Raw genomic sequence first — 6,315 nt, 5'->3', positions numbered from 1 at the left:
CTAGCTTCTAGTCGATCGAGAAATCGGGTCGAATCGGGAATTTGACAAAAAAAAAAAATAGTAGTCCTTCCAATGTTTATTGGAGGACGACATCTAATCAAAAAAGACCGAGCCCACTCGGGCTTGGAATAGGAAGGTCCCCGGCTCGGATAATTTTGGATAATAGAAGTAGTGAAAAAGTTGGGCGGACAGAGGAATGTCGTGCAAACAAAAAGGACTACAACGTCACATAGCAGTCGAAAGGAGTTCAACACTAGCTAGAGGAGAGAAATATGAAAGTATTTGCAAACTGCAGAGAAGAAGGGGTGAACAGGGAACCATAGACTGGCAGTAAATTGGTCCCTAAAGAAACATACAAAGCCCGGAGGTGGCTCATGGGTCGATCGAACGAAGAAGGAAGGGCAATTTCATAGCCCGGAGGAATTTGGTAAACAGAGTTTAGGCTCTCTGCGTCACCCTCATTGAATCTAGATTCGATAGAGGTGTACTAGGGGCCAGGAACAGGGACAGGAAGTTGAGAGGAACTCGCCATCGAAAATAAAGATTGACAAGAACACAACACGTTCAATTGAAAACGCTACAAAACAACCAAAAGATCTGAATGAGAAGGAAGACTTACAAGAAAGGGGAAAGATCGCCGGAGCAGAGAGCGCAACGACGAAATCGCAAGAGAAGAGCACATAGCGGCAAAATCTGAAGACTAAAGAGCAAAGTAGACGATGACGGCACACGCGAGGCTTATAAAGCTTGCGGCCGATTAACGACAACCGTCCGATCTAGGTACACAAATTTAGAAACAAATCCAACCGTTGAATTTGAAAGCGGTACACGTCACATCATCTGGCGGATGTTCGCCTGTCACATCTGGCGTGCAACAATAGTATAGGACATGTGTCCTTCAATCAACAAGCCGCATTTAAACCCCTTAATTAGAAAGGTGTGGTTGCATGCTCAGTCATAATCTTCAAGGATTTACGCGGAGTTCGAGAAATTTGAATGACGTCAGTCAAAATCATGCTCACCTAAAGGGATACAGTGAAGGACAGAAATTCTACGAAGTATCGCTGACCATCTTTCCGATCGGCACACAATCTTCCCAATTGGCAAAGGAAAAGTAAAGTTAAGTGGCGTTGGTTCAGGGGTCGCTCAACAACTAATGGACCACACACAGTCTAATCGGGCATGAATATCACCTAAGTTACCAACTATCCAGTCAGTCGGACTTGCAACCTTCATCAATTAGACTTGAAGGGAAGGCTTGTAATGTGGTAATAAGAGCTTACGTGGCATAGGTCAATAGTGACGGTGTAGGTCAAAGTCAAAGCGGTCAACACCAGGGTTCAAGCAAGGCTAATTCGAGCAGGAGTGACTACATCAGCTGATCGGAATGATGATGCCCGGCCGACAGGAAATTAGTCCGAGTGGACCACCCGCCCAGTCGGATATGGCATCGACATCAGTCATGCGAAGTAATAAAGGAGAAAACTAAAGATCTTGAGGAAGTGAAAGCAAAGGAGAACACTCTATCTGCCATTAAATACACGGAAGTCGAGACAAAAATACTTTCTGTGGATAATCAATATCATTAAATAGGGGAAGATGAAAGGTCACTAAGAAAGATATAAAAGGGCATACCAGGTATGAGAAAAAGACAAGAGAAAAACAAGTCTCGGTCTCTATCATTTTTCATTTTCCTTCCTTTGTTTCTAACTTGAGCGTCGGAGGGCAAACGCCAGGGACTCCTTCCCTGATTTTGGTTTTGTTTTACAGATAGGAGCGAGGTTTTCATTCAGTTAGCGAAACTGTCACCTTCCTAGCTTTCCAGCTTCATGCCTTCGGACAGGATCACTAAGAAATCAAACAATCTTAAAAGTATAAAACTTTTAATTAATCACAAACTTAATTGATAATTCGATAATATCTACATGAACTCATCTTAGATCAAGCATGAATTAAGCTTAAGACTCCAAGGTATAGCTGAATTGATTATCATATAATAGGTTTACAGAATTAAATAAGGGTCAAATCTCAGCAACGATCGAGGAATTTTCCTCCCATGTGATTGCTATCTTCGATTTTTATTAATATTAATGTCTCCATTTCATGAAGCATTGCGAGTCAATGCCTTTGTCTAACTAAAATAGACCATCCTTTTATTATTTGAATATATTCAACATTAATTTCTCATTCAGTATGAAAATCATTTTCCAACCATTCTTGTATGATGAGAACAAGTTTCCTAACTAGCCTATAGTAGTATTATGAGGTTAAATCATAGCTAGTAGTCGAATATCTGCCCTTCGATATGTTATTCAACTATTCAAGGTTAATAATTATCTATGATTTATTTTTTCCATATTAATCTTAGAAATTTTATATTTATCCTGGGATAAATTAACGGAAGCACTGAGATGAGTATATTCACTTTTTTATCCCCATGAGTACGGACTGACGAAGGCTCTAAGACTAGAAAATTGCCTTTTTTTTTTTTTTTTTTTTGCCACTTGTACGATGAAGAACAAAGCGACAAAGCGGCCTGCTATGCAATGGCTCGGAAGTTCAATTTGACACCTGCCAAATTCAATGCTATCAACCCTAGCCTTGTTTGTCATTTTTTTCTTTAAGGCTGTGTACAGTGGTTGCGCATCAACCGGACTTCTTGAAGAAACTCCCAATTATCCTTGTATATCGCATTGTGTGCGTGATTGAATAACAAAATTTGCCCAAAGTACAAGCAATCCACGCACTAGTGTGCTGCTCGGTGGTGTTCTCTTGATACCTTAATAACAAAATGTTTTGCTATTATACCTGAACTCACTTAATGAACCTGAAAAATGTGTTGCTTCATATTATTTGCTAAAAAAATTAGATTCCACATCTCTAGTTACTACCTGATAATCTGATTATACACTAATTAACAATACAATCCACTGCCTAAATCACAATTGAAAATGATTATACAATACAGGAAAGCAAATTTATGATATAAAATTTTGGTCATCCTATAACTCATCTAGATTTTCAGATTGTAGAGTCCAGCTTCTTGCTTTCCATCTCATCCACATCGTCCTGTTCTTTATGAACATGATCGTCCGCAACGATCTTGCTCCAAAACCAGTGATCTTTCCACACGAGGACCATTTTCTCGATCGGAATGTTTTTTGTTTCAGGCAAAAACAAATAGACGAACACGGTGCTGATCATCACCCAACCTCCAAAGAAGTAGAACAGTCCGAACTTGAAGTGGCACAGCATCTGGAGGAAAGCTTGGGCAACAATGAAGGTGAAGAACATACTGACAGATATAAAAATGCTTTGGGCTGCTGTTCTAATCTCCAGTGGGAATATTTCACTGGCTACGAGGATCGTCAGCGGACCCCATGACCACGCGAAACCGGCAACATAGATGCAAACGAAGGCAAGCAGAAACCAAGCGTATAACTTGGACATGCTTGCTTCTTCACTGCTCCCAAAATTTATCGCAATCAACGTTCCAGCAATAATCTGTAACAGAAGGTAGTCGACTGAATCATTCAACATGCAAGATCTATTCAATTGATAGTGTTTACCTGGCAGATGAACATCTGAGGTCCACCTTCCAAATAAAGGGATCTTCTACCAATCTTGTCCACAGTGAAGATTGAGACCAAAGTAGAGAACATGTTCACCAGGCCTATGATAACTGCAGATATCAGCGAGCCATTGCTTCCAAATCCAATGGTCTTGAAAAGAACAGGAGCATAGAACATGATGACGTTGATCCCAGTTAACTGCTGTAAGGCTGGCAAAAGCACAGCCATCACGAGTTGGGGCCTATACTTCCTTTTGATGACATTGGACCAAGCATGCTGCACCATCTTCAGTTCATCACTCGCTGCAACCAAGTCGTTGAACTCTTCATCAACATTCGGAATTCCACGGATCTTCTGAAGCATCGTCCTCGCTTTGTCGTGGTGACCCCGTGCCATGAGGGAGTTGGGGGAGTCAGGGAGGAAAATTGATCCAAGAGTTATGATCATGGCGGGGACTGCAGCCAGTCCTAAGCTTATGCGCCAATTCCAGTTATTTGTGAGCTTGGAAGTAGCATAGTTGATGAGGTTGGCACAAAAGATACCGAAAGTGATCATGAGTTGGAAGCCCATATTAAGCATGCCTCGAAGATGCACAGGAGCCATTTCAGAGAGGTACAGAGGAGCAGCCTGTAATTATAACCACTTTAGTGTCAGAAGAAACATCTTTAGTTGTCTTCTTTGATTTCTTTCCCTGCAAACACTGAAAATTTTGAATTGGCAAGGCACATCCTTTATTTGGTTTGGTAGTATGTATCAAGAGATTTGAAACACATATTTCTAGAAGATCAACAAACAAGATGAATGTACACATGTCATTTTTCATTTGTAGAAGAAAAGGTTATGGCATTGTTTTAGGAGAGGATGAAGCACAACATCATCTATAAGTAAGTGTTTTCATAGACAACAAGCGAATCCACAAGTTAGTTTATAAAAGTTCATCTATGATTCATTTCTTACATATATTTTCCTGTGTGTTATTGTTAGGAGAAATTGTTGTCTTTAATTTGGCTGTCTGAGTTGTCTTTGTTGAGGAAAGATCATAAATACAAGACAGTCTTTGCATTTTCCTTAGAAATCTGAACCGTTAGCACACATTCTTTTGTATCAAGTTGTATCTTAACCTCAGAGATAGGAAATGACTTATGGAACTAGTCTTCTCCTTTTTCTGAGTGATACTAAAACTTGTCAAAGAAAGAAAGTAATGAGCAATCACAGAAGTTACTAATCTTTATCTAACATGAAAATGAGAGTAAATAACTGGCAAGCAAAAGCAACCCCAACACCAAGGAGGATCCTGCCAATTATGAGCATGGCAACATTTTGGGCAGCACCATTCAACAAAGATCCAAGGAGGAAGATGATGCCTCCAATAAGCATGGAGTTCCTTCTTCCAAGTGTTCTGGTGAAATTGGATGCCGACAAAGATGTGATCAGAGCGGCCAAGTAGAGCGAGGAAGTGAAAGCTGTGAGAAGTTGGCTGTCAAATTTGCATTAAGGATTAGCATTTTTGTCTGCCACTATCATCTTCCTGTAAACCGATGGAAAGAATCTTGAAAGGAATGACTCCATCGAGGTAACTCCACCTGACAAAAAAAATGAAAAAAACAGTTCGATTAACTCTGTTGAGAAAAATACATTCAAGCCCTAAAAAATCAGGGGGAAAAGTCAGTAAAAGATTATATTCAATATTCAACCAAATTAATTGAACATCATCAGAAGCAAAGCTTTGAAGTAAAAATAAACAATCAGCAAGGACTTGTCTGATTACTCTTAAGCCGAAGAGAGAGAGTGTAGTTACCAGAGATTCCAACATCATAACCAAAGATGAGGCCACTGGAGGCTGCGATGAGGCATGTAATAAGAACGAAAGGTGTGGTCTTCCCTGGATAAACCTTTTTAGTGCTTCTAGCAGATACACAAGCACCGACAGCCATTCCTTATGATTGAAGGACCTGGTGGAATAAAAGTAGCAAGGTAGGTACCTAAGGGAGAGAGCAGATGTCTAGCTTTTCTTCATCTCAGAATAAAATCCACAAACATAAACTCCACAAGGAGCAGGCAACCGGAGGCAGCAACTCCGGAGCAGTCAGGCAGTGATTCCATTGATATTTCTTGGTCCCTACTTCAATGATACAGTCTAAAGATGGGAGGATAGTGTCTCAGCATGCAATTTGTCAAAGGAGTAATTGAAAGTTGAACGAATCTGTAATGCGTTGGCAATGATATCTGCTAACAGCGGTGGTCACATCGAAAGCATGGTTCCGTGTTTTTTAGTTAGGAAAAAAAAAAAAATAGAGGATCAGAAATGATAAGTTGGCAATATAAATTACTGTAATTTATCAAAAGATACATATAGAAATTTAAATTTATCAAAAAAAACATACGTTATTTTGATATTTACTTAAGAACATATTTTTTTAAGTATATTTTTTATTTTATTCTCATGATAATAATTTATCAAAGGATATATATAAAGATTTAAATTTACCAAAAGTCATACACTATTTTGATATTATCAAAAAACATATTTTTTTAAGTGCATTTTCTATTTTATCCTCATGACAATTTGATTTTTTTTCTACAATTTTTCTTTTCTCCACTGTATTTCTCTCTCTTCACTTTTTTGTATCAACATGTAGAACATATAAATAACATTAGTCAATTTTTTAATAACATTTTAATACATTTGAAAAAGTAAAAATAAACAATGAATAGTATATTTGAACTTCTTTAAATTTTAGAA

The 6,315-nt window shown here is 38.7% G+C and overlaps 1 pseudogene; it reads right to left on the bottom strand.

The window, feature by feature from the left end:
* Nucleotides 1–2,818: 2,818 nt before the first annotated feature.
* LOC122052488 lies at nucleotides 2,819–5,767 on the bottom strand (annotated as a pseudogene).
* Between the last annotated feature and the right edge of the window lie 548 nt (nucleotides 5,768–6,315).

The sequence above is a fragment of the Zingiber officinale genome, chromosome 3A (assembly GCF_018446385.1).
Source record: "Zingiber officinale cultivar Zhangliang chromosome 3A, Zo_v1.1, whole genome shotgun sequence".
NCBI lineage: Eukaryota > Viridiplantae > Streptophyta > Magnoliopsida > Zingiberales > Zingiberaceae > Zingiber > Zingiber officinale.
Note: the sequence above shows the minus strand (reverse complement) of the source record. Positions and strands in the feature narration are given on the sequence as shown.